The sequence below is a fragment of the Theropithecus gelada genome, chromosome 12 (genome assembly GCF_003255815.1).
Source record: "Theropithecus gelada isolate Dixy chromosome 12, Tgel_1.0, whole genome shotgun sequence".
Taxonomy (NCBI): Eukaryota; Metazoa; Chordata; class Mammalia; order Primates; family Cercopithecidae; genus Theropithecus; species Theropithecus gelada.
In genome coordinates, this window is record NC_037680.1 from 67,275,431 (window position 1) to 67,290,199 (window position 14,769).

The window sequence follows — 14,769 nt, forward strand, 5'->3', positions numbered from 1 at the left end:
AGCCTATTTCTAAAAAGAAAAAAAGAAAAAAAAAAGCCAGGTATGGTGATGTTGATGTGTGCTTATAGTTCTAGCTATTCAGGAGGCTGAGGCAGGAAGATCACTTGGGCCCATGAGTTTGAGGCTGTAGTTTGAGGCAAAGAAGCAAACAAGAAACAAACAAAAAATTCCCCCCAAAACCTCCTTTCACTGATTTGTAAAAGCTCGTATTCATTCTCATGATACAGAGATGTGCCTTGACAGAAATTCTGAACAGATTTCTATATCTCTCTAGCAGAACCTTGTATTGCGGCTTTGAGTAAGAATGCTGAAATACTCTCCTTTGATCAGTGTAGTCAGCAGCTCTAAGGTGACTCCCAGTGATCCTCATCTTCTGGTATCCGTGCTCCTGCGTGTCAGTTGATCTTACTGGTTTGGTTCTGATGAATAGAATATGGCACACATTGATGGGAAGTCACAGCCAAGATTAGGCAACAAAAGGACTCTAGCTTCCAACTTGCTTAACCTTTCTTGGTCTCTCACTGGCTCACTGACCAAAGCCAGTTGTCATGTTATGAATTACCCTATGGTGAGGCCTTCATGGTAAGACACTGAGAGAGGTTTCCAGCCAACAGCCAGAGAAGAATTGCAATCCTTAGGCCAAAAGTTTGGGAAGAACTAAATCCTTCTCCAGTGGAACCTGGAATGACTGCAGCCCAGTTGACACCTTGATTACAACCTTGTAGGAAACCTTAGTCCAAGAATCGTAGCAAAGCTGTATCCAGGTTCCCAACACAGAAGTTGTGAGATAAAGCTTGCTGTTTTAAGCTGCCAAGTTTTAGGCTAATTTGTTATTCAGCAATAGATAATGATACACTCAATTTTCTTCAATGGGCAGAATTAAATTCATAAAGCATTTGATACCCGCTCACAGTATACCAGTAGCTCATTAATTGTACAAATTTTGAGATCACTTGAAGAACGCCAAGTTTGAGAGTCAGGAGAGCAACCAGTAGTGACTATCATAACGTGACTCTTTCTTCTATTTTATTTATAGACTTACAACCCTGTTTGACAATTCATAAATAAAAATGCCTTGCAATAGATTGCTGACAAATAACCAAACAAATGCAGTCTTAGGAAAAAAATACTCAGGCACTTCATGTTGGTTTGCTACAAAAAAGATAGCTAGGTTTTATCGTAGAATGCTCCCTTATTGAAACAGAACTAACAATTTTTAAATAAAATGCAAGGCATTTAGGCTGGGCATGGTGGCTCACACCTGTAATCTCAACACTTTGGGAGGCCGAGGTGGGTGGATCACCTGAGCTTAAGAGTTTGAGACCACTCTGGCCAACAACATGGTGAAGCCCCGTCTGTACTAAAAAAAAAATACAAAAATTAGTCAGGCGTGGTGGGGCATACCTATAGTCTCAGCTACTCAGGAAGCTAGGGCAGGAGAATCGCTTGAACCCAGGAGACGGGAAGGTTGCAATGAGCCGAGATCGCAGTACTGCGCTCCAGACTGGGTGACAGAGCGAAACTCTATTGCAAAAAAAAAACAAAAACAAAAAAAATTCAAGGCATTTGCTTACTCAAAAACAAAAGCGATATTTATCATTTGAACACTGGAAAATACAGAGCAGCCCAGAAAGAAAACAAAATTTAAATTTCCTATTATCCTACCTCCTAAAGACAATCACTATCAACATTTTGGTGTATAGCTGGTAGGTGAAATTTTCAGGTCCTCCTTTTCCTGAAATATGTGCAAACTGGATGGCTAGAGCTTTGGGAATCATCTCAAGGTGTAAAAATGAGGGTCTCATTGTAAGGATGGTGTGAAAGCTGGGTGAAAAGTAGAAGGGCTGTGGTTCTCAGGCAACATCTTAAATCAGCCAGCCTGAACTACCTTCCTCCAGATTTTTGTGTGTCAGAAAAACTCCTAATTTGTTTAAGTCTTTGTTTTAGGTTCCTATTATTTGCAGTCAAACATAATTCCTCACTGACACAATGTCTAAGATAACAATATGGTGATTCCTTATTCATGAGATAGCTGTTTTGATGAGATTGTGTCAGGTTCATATTGACAGCCATTGCCACCATTCTCATACCAAACAATGAACAAACACATGTTGTGTAACTGATACCTTGTCGGGTTCTGTTTTGGGCACACAAAATGAATCAGGTGCGGATCACACCTTCAGAGGTCTTATAAACTACTTGTTAAAGTGAGGTTTTGGACTAACTGGAAAGAATGACAATCTCAAGATACATTAATGGAGAAGAAAGAAATCATTCTCTGGGGAACAGATCAAATATGATTCAAGGAGCAGTGGAAAGCAGACATGAAAAAAATCTAACCTTAAAAACAAATTAAGCATATTTAGAAATGTGAAATGGCATTTTCCTGCCTAAATTAGACACCAAATTATACTTTCATTTGGATCATTGTTTGTGTTGTAAATGTTATCTGTGTCTTTTGCCCATATATTGGGAGTAATTTCTAATAGTAATAGATTAAGTGGAAACTTGCATAATAGTCTGAATTATCTTTAAAATCCCCTAAAATAGCCGTAACGTATAGTCTACAGTCTATCATCCAGGTTTGGAATGGATCATTGATCATTGCCAACTGGGGACCTCAATAAGTTGTGTATTGGAGCCATATTAAACAAGAAAGATGTATCTTTAAGTACTAGGATCACACTTAGTTTAGCTTACACTTGTACTTTGCCCACACTAAAACAACTTGTGAAAACAGAAACACTCTGAAGCAGAGTTCAAATCATTTCTTACATCATGGTCACTCCAGTGCATAAGCATATGGAGAAGAGTGGAGAGAGGAATTGTTCTCACTGTGCAAATTGTTCTTTCTCTCTCTCTTTTCTTCTCTCATGTGTAGCTAAATTTAGTGCGCATATGATGTAACTCCTCTGTGTTTATGTAAGTCCTAATCCTCTATCTGAAACCACTTCAGAAAGCCAATACTTTTTTTAATCAAAGAAAAGGCATCCAAATTTATTTAATGTGTATACGTGGGGAGAATCACAAAGTGATTACCCCAGAAAGCCAACAGTTTTTATTATATACCTATATGACCAAAGGCTTCTTTAAAGGCATTACAAATCACCAAAGGCCAATGGTAACTTGGTAATTTGCATGACGGACTGACGACTTAAGGGTATTTTTTTTTTTTGGCGTTTTCTAAAGTATATGTACTTAAGTGTGCTGGGTAGTGAAAGGAAGAGGAGTGAGGGGGTCTCCTAATTGCCAGTGGACCTACTCATCCTTGAAATCGACTATTGGCTTAGGTCCATTGCTGGGTTAGTTCAGCTATGATAACGTGACCCAGCCATTATGTGAGCCAGATTGCCCAGGTGCATTCTGACACCTTGAGCAAATTGAAGAGGTGTAGAAAGGTACTTAAGCATAAAGGGACTATTTAGGTGGGACAAGAAATAGCTCCTGAAGCATGAGACCATAAGGAAAGATGACCCAGTCTCAACTCAAAGTTGGGGATAGAGCCATACAATGTTATAACTCAAAGGCATCATTGAGAGAGAGTCCAGAGGTGAGAAAACCCTAAGTGCCAATTAAAGGAATATAAATGTGTTTATAGGTTTCAGTTTCACCCCTTCCAACTGGAAAATAATTATTCAGGTCTCATGGAGAACTGTAAAGTCTTAGGACTGACATTATCCAATTCACTGAATTGAAAAACATCAATAAAACAAATGGCTTGGCTTTTTAGCCACCAAAATGTTAATACAGTCATGCATTGGTTAACAGTGGGAATACAGTCTCAGAACTGCATCTTCAGGCAATTTTGTTGTTGTGCAAACATCAGAGTGCACTTACACAAACCTAGATGAAATAGTCTATTACACACCTAGGCTATCTGGTATGGGCTAGTGCTCCTACCCTACAAACCTGTACAGCATGTTACTGTAGTGAATACTGTAGGCAATTGTAACACAATGATAAATATTTGCATATCTAAACATATCTAAATATAGAAAAGGTACAGTAAAAATACAGTATAAAAAATGATACACTGAATAGGGCAGCTTCATCATAATCTTATGGGACCACCGTCATATACGTGATCTGTCAGTAACTGAAACGTCATTATGCAGGGCATGACTGTATATGGGTATGTTTATGAAGCAGATTACAAAAGGCAGCATTATAATTTTTTATTCTGGAATTACACTTTAAACTATATTGCAAAGTCAAGTGATGGATCCCAGGCTGGGGCTGATGAGCACTGATGATCATTATTTTACAGGTAGGAAAACTGGGGATGAGAGAAGGAGGGAAATTCACTCTGAGTTACAGTGCTGATCTGTCTCTAGGCCTGGAATCCAAGTTTCTTGACTCCCAGTTCAGACCCTCCCTGAACTCATTAAGGAAATTCAGGATGGGAGTCAGGGTAGAGTGGTTTGGAACTTCAGTGAATACTATTTGCATATAAAATGTTCTATATTGGACAAATGTTTTCATTTAATTGTTATACCAACTACTGTTAAATCCCTTTTTAATAAATTAAGTTAAAATAAATAAAGTGGGTTTGGTTTGTCAGATTTTGATTTTCATAGTAAGTTATTTTTTAAGTAACCATTAGTACTGGGTATTTTTGAAGACATCATCTAATACTATACTATCAAAATAATGTCATGTCTGTTAATGGGAAATTGAAGCAGAAAATATATATAAAGGTGCATGCATTAAATGAATACTAAATATCTTTCAATGCCTGCAAACATGGAGATAAGAATCGTTGCAAAAGCAACTTTGTGGGCTGGTCCCATACAGACAATGACACATGAAAAAAACACAGAAGGAGGATGGTGAACACTGAGTTTTAGGTGACATATCTAGCAATGGAATTATTATAAAATGGATCAGCCCATTTAACATAGACAAATGGAGAAAAACTATTAATAGGATGTCAATTAAAAGAAGAGATCATAAAAATAGATTAAAAACAAAACAAAAACATAACCTAACTATATGCTATCTATGATATACTCAATTGAAATATAAGTCAGTTAAAGTCCAAAAGGATGGAAAAACTATGCCACAAAAACATAAATCAAAATGGAGCTGGAGTGGCTGTATTAACACCAAAATCGACTTCAGTGCAAAGAAAATTAGTAGGCTAAAGAATGACATGTCATAATGAGAATTGGGTCAATTCACCAAGAAGTCATAACAATCCTAAATGTGTATTTACCTAACAACCGAGGGTCAAAGTACAGTCATGTACTGCATAACAACGTCTCCATCAACAACCAACCCCATATAAAGGAGTGGTCCCATAAGATTATAAAACCTTATTTATTTATTTATTTTTATTATTTTTTTTTTTTTGAGACGGGGTTTCACTCTTGTTGCCCAGGCTAGAGTGCAATGGCGCAACCTTGGCTCACCACAACCTCCGTGTCCTGAGTTCAAGCGATTCTCCTGCCTCAGCCTCCTAAGTAACTGGGATTACAGGCATGTGCCACCACGCCCAGCTAATTTTGTATTTTTAGTAGAGATAGGGTTTCTCCGTGTTGGTCAGGCTGGTCTTGAACTCCCAACCTCAGGTGATCTGTCCCCCTTGGCCTCCCAAAGTGCTGTGATTACAGGCGGGAGCCACTGCGCCCAGCCTATAATACCATATTTGAATGTACCTTTTCTATGTTTAGATTTGTTTAGATACACAAACACCTTTTTGTTACAATTGCCTACAGTATTCAGTATAGTAACATACTGTACATGTTTGTAGCCTAGGAGCAATAGGCTAGACCATAAAGCCTAGGTGTGTAGTAGGCTATACCATCTAGGTTTGTGTAAGCACACTCTAAGATGTTCATATGATGACAAAATTGCCTTAAGGACACAGTTCTCAGAACATATTCCTGTTGTTAAGTGATGCATGACTGTACATGAAGCAAACACTAACAGAATTGAAAGGAGAAATGGCCAAATTCACAATTATAGCTGCAGATGTTAACACCTCACTTTCAGTTATCTATAAGACTAATAGACAGAAAATCAGCAAGTATATACAGTATGATTGGGAAGTTTTTTTCTGTAAAGGGTCAGAGAGTGAACACATTAGGCTTCCCAGGCACATATATTCTGTCACAAATTCTCCATATTTTACAACTTTTTCTTAGCTCAAGGGCAGTACAAAAACAGGCTATGAGCCAGATTTCACTGGTAAGCTTTAGTTTGCTGACTCTGAATATAGAAGAATTGAACCACATCATCAACCCACTGGATCAAATTAACATTTATAGAAAACCACCTATGCCAAAACAGAAGATCACACATTCTCTTCAAGGGCATATAAAACAGCACCAAGATAGACTATAGCCTAGGTCACAAAACAAACCTCAACAAATTTAAAAGAATTGAAATCATACAAAGTGTGTTCTCTGAGTATAATAGCATGAAATCAGTAATAGGAAAATATCCACACACTTAGAAATTAAACAACACCCTCTTTTTTTTCTTTTTTTTTCAGTACAGAGTCTTGCTCTGTCACCCAGGCTGGAGTGCACTGGCATGATCTCGGCTCACTGCAACCTCCTGGGTTTAAGCGATTCTCCTTCCTCAACCTCCTGAGTAGCTGGGACTACAGGTGCGTGCCACCACGCCTGGCTAATTTTTTGTATTTTTAGTAGAGACAGGTTTTCACTGTGTTAGCCAGGATGGTCTTGATCTCCTGCCACGTGATCTGCCCGCCTCGGCCTCCCAAAGTGCTGGGATTACAGGCATGAGCCATCGCACCTGGCCCTAACCAACACACTTCTAAATAACCCAAGGATCAACAAGGCAGTTTCAAGAAAAATGAGAAAATATTTCAAACTGATCATAAATGAAAACATAACATACCAGAAATTTGCAGGATACAACTAAAGCAATGATTAGAGGGAAACTTATAGCATCCAATGTTTATTTTAAAATGAAGTAAAGTCTCAAATCAGTAACCGAAGGTTCTACTTTAAGAAACTAAAAAAGAGGAGTAAAATAACCTAAAGCAAGGATAAAGAAGGCAATATTTAAAATAACAGCAGAAATCAATGAAATATAATAGAAAATAGAAAAACAAAAGAAATTCAATGAAACCAAAAGCTAGTTCTTTGGAAAAGTCAATGAAATTAATAAACTTCAAGCCAGATTGACAAAAAAAAAAGAGAGAAATTACAAAAATTACTAATATAAGGAAGAAAGAAGGGGATATCACTATAGACCCCGTAGACATTAAAAGGATAATAAGGAAATGCTATGAACAACTCTATACACATAAATTTGACAACTGTGAGAAAAGGAATCAATTCCTCAAAACTCCCAAGCTACCAAAACTCACCCAAGATGAAACAGACAATATGAATAGTCCTATATGTATTAAAGCAATTAAATTTGTAGTTTAAAAGTTTTTTGAAAACAGAAATCTCCAGGTTGAGGTGGCTTCACTTCAACCAAATGTATGATTGACAGATTCAAGCATACATTTAAAGAAATAAGAACAATGGTTTAAATGGGATAGAAATATGTTTCCCTTTCATGTAAGTAAAGTTCAAAACTAAGCAGTCTAGGGCTGGTGTGGTAACTCCATGGTCCCCATATTGTTTATGTCTTGTCACTCTGCCATCCTCAATTTGTTACTTAAACTAATGATCAAAGGTGGCTGCTCAAACCATGTATTAGTTATCTATTGAAGTGGAACAAAAACTGAACTACTTAAGACAGCATCCATTTATTATCTCACAGTTTCTGTAGGTCAGGAGTCCTGGAATGACTTAGCTGGATGTCTTTGCCTAAAAGTTTCACATAGGGCTACAATCAAAGAATCTTCCAGTGCTACATTCTCATCTCTCAATTAGGAAAGGATCTACTTCCAAGAGCAACCATTCTCTAAAGACATCTCTCATTATCATGAAAGGTAGAATGTGTTTGCAACTGAGTGGTCTTTCAGCATGCTCCCTGCCAATAGAATACAGGGGTCCAATGGCCTCATCATTTTGTACTATTTTTGTCTCTTTCATTCCAAACTGGCAGTGTCTTAGCAGAAATAAATCTCCTGAAAACTTCGTAGATCTTTTGTGAATTTCTGGAGTTCATGCCATTAGATAAAAGCCACACCTACAAAATCTCTTCTCTACCTTGTGCTCCTGCAGAGACTGCTGAGGGACAAATTCTTAAATTTCTTTGAGGCTTTAGTATTTGATCAAAAGGATCTGTGAGACCTACTCTTAATTCTTTAAAAGGGCCAATTATGTGACTGAATAGTATTCCAAAGAACCACTTTTTATCTTGGAAGATATTAACAAAGGAGTTTACAATTATACTCTTGGCTTCATCTTTAGATTTTCTCTCCTGGCAGTGCTCTGGATTTAAACTTTGTTCAAAATCATGTCTTAATTTTATCATCTTTTGCTGCCTAGAGAGGCTGAAAATTTTCAAAATCATCAACTTAACATTTTTTCTCTCAACTTCTCTCTTTTCTTTCAAATCTTACTATAAGCAGCAAGACAGAACTGGGTTGCACCTTCAACACGTTGCTTGGAAATCTCCTTAGATAGATTATCAAATTCATTAAGCATATTCTCTGCTTTTTGCCTAACTGCAGAAAATACTGTTGCTAAGATTTTTGCAACAGCATAACAAAGATCTCCATTCCTCCAAGGTTCCTCACTTCCTTTTGAGTCTTTACCAACAGCATCCTCAAAGTCCAGATTTCTACTAACAGTCTATTCATGGAAATCTAGGTTTTTCTGTAACATTTCTTCTCAAAATCCTTCTAGCTTCCACCCACTGCTTGGTTCCAAAATCAAGTCTACATTTTTAGGCATTTGTTATGGCAGCACTCCATTTCAGCACAGGGTTCAATCAGAGAAGAAGAAATACTACACACACACACACAGGGTGGGGGGCAGAGGGGTGTTGATTGTCCTTAATTGTAGGAGCTAGTTAAACAGTATCTATGAGTCTCTTGTCTTCACATCTGATGCTGGAGTTTTAAGTCCACAAGGCAGGCAGAATCAGAAAGAGATGATAAAGATCAAGAACAAATAAGAACCTATAAGCATGAGGTTGAAGACTGCTATGATTTGAATGTTTGCTCTCTCCACAACTCATGGTGAAATTCAGTTGCCATTGTGACAGTATCGTGAAGTGAGACTTTTAAGAGATGTTTAGGTCATAAAAGCTCAACTCTCATGAATAGAATAATGCTGTTATTGCAGGAGTGGGTTCATTATCACAGGGGTGGGTTTGCCTCCCTGCTTTGCCCTTACGCCATGGGAGGATGCAGCAACAAGGTATTTACAAGATGCCAGTCCCCTGATCTTAGACTTTCCAGCCTCCAACTGTGAGCCAATAACTTTTTGTTCATTATAAATTACTTAGTCTGTAGTATTCTGTTACAGGAGCACAAAAATGAACTAATAGCCCCATGAGGACAGATTGAAACCTGTGCCAGTTATTAATGCCTCTAACCATGGTAGCATGAGTATCTTGCAGAAGCCAAGGCTCACTGTCACAGCCAAACACAATACACATGACCCAGGAGTCAGAAGCTGAAGGAAAATCCAGGAGAACATGGAGCAGTTGCTGCTTCACAGCACTGAGGTGAGTCAGCAGATCAGTGACAAGGTGTGAGAGCTACAAAATGGCTGATGTCCTCTACCTCTCCTACAAGAATCTTCCTGTGGCCTTCTCTCAGTGGAAACATACAGGAAAGAGAATTCTGGAAAAGGTGGCTCAGCCTGGCTAAATGGACATGTTATCAAGTCACCACACACCATCATATTTGTAGTTCAACCAGTGGAAAGGAAGAAGGATATGAAGATCTCACCCTCTTCTAATTAAGGACACATCATCAAAGGGATACCTGGCTCTTCTACTTTAACCCCATTGGCTGAAACTTAGTCAGTGAGTGACTACACTTAGCTACGAAGGAGGTAGAAAATATAGTCTTCATTCCTGGGCCAGGAATTGTGGGCCTAGGGAAGGAAGAAGGATGGCTATTGGGAGATGACTTGCAGTCTCTGCCGCAGTATACTTGGCTCTGCTCCGAATGTCATTTCCTCCTCTGTTTGGCAAACTCTAGTTCACCCCTATAGATCCAGCTCAATTATCATCCCTCCGGCAAAGCCTTCACTCTTTGTTTTTCCATTGGGTTTTATAAATCCCTATACCTTGGCACTTTCTAGTTTATTCATTTACCAAGTTTTAAGTCCCTCCATATGTCCAGTATTGCTCTGGGAACTGGGGATTTAGCAGTGACAAAACAAAGTCCTTTCCTGTACAAAGCTTATTGCTTCATAATTATTTATGATCCTTTGTACTCTAAGGCTGTCCCAAATTCAGAGAAAAGAAGAACAAGATTCATGGGTAATTTCAAGCAATTTTATTCCTGACTAAAAATGTAAATCTGTTATCTAGAATTACAGTTGAATAATTAAGTCTTCAAAAGTACATCATATTCCTTCCTATTAATCACAACGGTAATATTTATGATTCATAAATCATGTCTATTTTAGGGAATCATGGACCTTGAAAAGATCTTGGAGATTATCTGATAAAACCACCTCAGTTTACATGAGAAGTCTGAGTCTTGAGTCACCGAGATTATATGCCTAGGATTTTGTGCCAGGTTAGTGCCAGGGCAGGAAGTAGAACCTAAGAATATTAATTCGTATACAGATGCCCTCGATATTTTGTATTTTCATAAAACAAAAACAGAGTTTTAAAAAATTCAGTTGCATTTATAAAATTAGTCTTTCCAAAAATTATAGCTTCAAACTTCAGATGAAAAAAATTTGTCATAAGAATAGGGGTATGTTGGGGCATATGTGTATGTGATAGTTTTAAGGACAGTTTCTAGTTCCAATGTGTGAAAAATATAAATCATTTGAACATAAACATATTAAAGAGTGATAATATGGATGTAAAATGTTACAAGTTACATTTTAAGTGTGACAGATGAAACCTTACATCAAGCTCTATATAGCCCTTTTCTAAAATTTTGTGGACTCTATTAGAGTTCTGCTTCATGTTAATTTGATATCTGTAATAGTACTCTCTCTCTCTCTTAAAAACTGAAAAATCAGAGCTTTAGTTGAAAATTGACATTAAAAAAGAAAGCCATTTGAGCAGCAGTTTTAAGCAGCCTCTGAATTCTAACACACATCTTTGCTCTTTGAACCTTTGCTCCCACACACCAACAGATGCTGTCTTAAACACACACCCCCACATTCGCACCTCCACGCTCAGCCTCTCATCCCCCCTCACAAAGCTCTGACACATTTGTTCTACCTCCTTCATCTTGGGGAGACAGCATGAAGGGTAAATGAAAGTCAGGAGCACAAATGCATAATGTATAAATGTGTGTACTACACAAAACCTATGGGAAAAAACCTCCTGTGAAAGAAGTAGTATTAATTTATTTCATAAAAATCTAGTTTCAGTAGAATTAATGAAGATATAGCCACTTCTTTCAGGTGAAATTCATGAGATTAAAAGTGAAGATTATGACGCAGAGTTTAATTTGATCCATTTTTAATCACAATGTTTCTGAGCAAATACAATAAATCAACGATTTCTTTAAAAAGGATATAAGACAGTGCTGCTGAATTAGCTCTAATAGTCCTACAAGAAGAAATAACAGTTTCTTTTTTTTTTGATGTTGCAGGAAGATTAAATTTAACTCACTAAATTTTGCCTTGGAGCTTAAAGTCTTTGATTCTGCACTATATTTAGATTTAGGAGGATACAATTAGATCAAAAGTTATATTTTTAATGTACATGAATATGAAAAATCATCAATGCTACTGCTAAAATATACCAGCCAGGAACTGTGGGAAATCCAAAGTTACTGAGTAAGATAGGTGTTATAAAGTCTCTCTGAAGCAGCAGTCATTTACTATATGTTACTGTTGCTGACAAAGCACCTTGTATTTTATATGGTAAATTTTTGTTTATCAAGAATCTTGGAGGTTCTTAAAAGCAATAAACTTATGAAAAACAGGGTAGAACAATGTATACTTTCTCCACTAATGAGTAGAAGGAGCTCGCCTCTGACACAAGCTAAGACTCTAGGGGATGAATGGGATACTTTTGGTCACAAGTAGCAGAAAACCTGACCAAAACTATCTGAAAAGGAAATTTCATGGCACAAGTGACTGAAAAGCCTAATTGTAGGGCCCAGGCTTCAAGCATAACTGGACTCAAGCTAAACAATTCAACAGTAATTGGGTTCCTCTCCATCTTATAATTCCACCTTCTGTGTGTTTTCAGTATCAGGGTCAATGTGGTCATGCTCCAGTCCTTCCATTCTCTTAGGTTCGAGACCAACGAGCAAGAGCAAGTCAGCTTCCCCAGGAACTCAGAGTTACTGACTTAGCCTTGTACTTATCACTGAGCTAATTGCAGTGACTAAGGGAATATGATGGACTGACTGGCTTATGCTTAAGGAATATATTTTGCCTTTGAGTGGGGACAGAGGTATAGTTTTAATCATATGGACTGAGAGTCGGGGAGAATGGGTGAGGAGTAAAACTCAGTAAGAAAATCGAGAGCTGTTGCAGAGACAGAGAATGGATGGGATTGTGGAATACAAACCACATATGCCTACTATAGGAGGAATCTCAATTGTGGCCATAGACAGATGGTTTTACTGGCTCTGTCAAAATCAGTAGCCCTGGATTAAAGGCACTGATAAAAATGCATAGTAAATCTATCATTTACAAGGCAGATGTGCCCCTGAATCAATTGTATAATGACAATTATACCACTCATCATGCAGTGTTTTTGGTGAGCATTAATAAACCAATGCATGGATTAATAAACCAATGCAATAAAGGATTAATAAACCAATACAATGTCTGAATGCTTGTCTCCTCAAAATTCATATGTTGAAATCCTAACAACAAAAGTGATGGTATTAGGAGGTGGGCACTTTGAAAGGTGATTAGGTTATGAGGGTGGAGCTCTTATGATTGGGATTAGTGCCCTTATAAAAGAGGTACCAGGGCCAGGTTCAGTGGCTCATGCCTGTAATCCCAGCACTTTGGGAGGCCAAGGCAGGCAGATCACCTGAGGTCAGGAGTTCCAGACCAGCCTGGCCAACCTGGTGAAACCTCCTCTCTACTAAAAATACAAAAATTAGCCAAGCATGGTGGCATGGGCATGTGATCCCAGCTACTTGGGAGGCTGAGGCACAAGAATCAAGGTGGCTCACACTGCAATCCAAGCACTGTGGAAGGCAAGGAGTTCAAGGCCAGCATGGCCAACATAGTGTAACCCTTTCTCTAATGAAAATACAAAAAATTAGCCATGTGTGGTGGTGCACACCTGTGGTTCCAGGTATTTGGGAGGTTGAGGCATGAGAACTGCTTGAACCCAGGAGGTGGAGGTTGCAGTGAGCTGAGATTGCACTATTGCACTCCAGCCTGGGCAACACAACACTTAATCACAAAAAATAAAAAATAAAAAATAAAAATAAAGAGACACTAGAGACCCCTTAGTTCCTTCTGCCATGTGAAGACACAGTAAAATGACAGCCGTCTATGAACCAGAAAGTGAACCCTCATCAGAAACACCAAATTTGCCAGCACCTTGATCTTGGACTTCCCAGTCTCTAGAATTATGAGAAGCAAATTTCTGTTGCTAATAAGCCACCCAGTCTATGATATTTTCTTATAGTAGTCCAAACAGACTAAGACAGTGTGTGAACACATAGGTGTTTAATAAATGTCAATTATCTTCCCATTTCCCTTCCAGTCAAATTTTCCTTTCTAAGGTTGGGAGTTCTTCAGAATAGGAAGTAGTTCTATGTCTAATTTATTATTTTTTTAATCTCTAGAATTGAGAACAGTATCTGAACAGTATCTAACACACAGTAGGAAGTTAATGCATGATGAACAAACAGGTGTTAGATATATTAGTTAGGTTATAAGTAAGCTGTTGCAACAAAAAGACTTCAAAATATATAATAATGGCTTAAACAAGGTAAGTGTTTCTTTCTCTTTCGTGAAGCAGTCTGGAGCTTCTGGGTAGTGCTTGTTAGGAAGGCACTGTGCTTCTGTAGATCACACAGCTTCCTTTAGTCTTTTTATTCCAGCTTCTCCTTGTTTTCCTCATGGGCACGATCGAAGCTTGCTGACCACCATCACAACTGCATTCCAGCCCAAAGGAAGCAGGAAGATATGCAGGGCAAGCAGCTTTCTCTTAAGAATGTGATGTTACACACTCTCTTCTATTTATATCCCCTTGGGGAAAACTTGGTCAACTGGCTACAAAAAGCTGCAAGGAATGCCTCTAACAAGGCAGTCACATGCAAGATAAAATTCCACTAACAAAAGAAAGATTAGGAGACTGGAAAGGTCCACTAAAAAAAGAAACATTAGGAGACTGGAGGTAGGGGATCAATTAGCCGTCTCTGTCATATGCAGCCATGTGAAGGTCAGAGACATTGGAACCATGGAGAAAACTTTGCCTCATTTTCTCTGCATCATTGCCAGTAAAAAACCAACGTGGAAGTGACCCTGAATTATATTTAAGTGTTGTATGTAAATGAGCCTCTCCATGTTAAGGCTAAAGACAGAAGATTAATGAGACTGGATGACTAGTGGATTGGCTAAGAAGGATCTTACATGCATTCTAGAAAGCACCTATTTCCTTAATCTCAGCCCACCTAATTTTATGATGTCAGAACCATGAACTTAAATTTTATTTATTTGATTTCATTCTCAATGTTACTTCTCTGGGAATGATTCACCCTCATTCAAA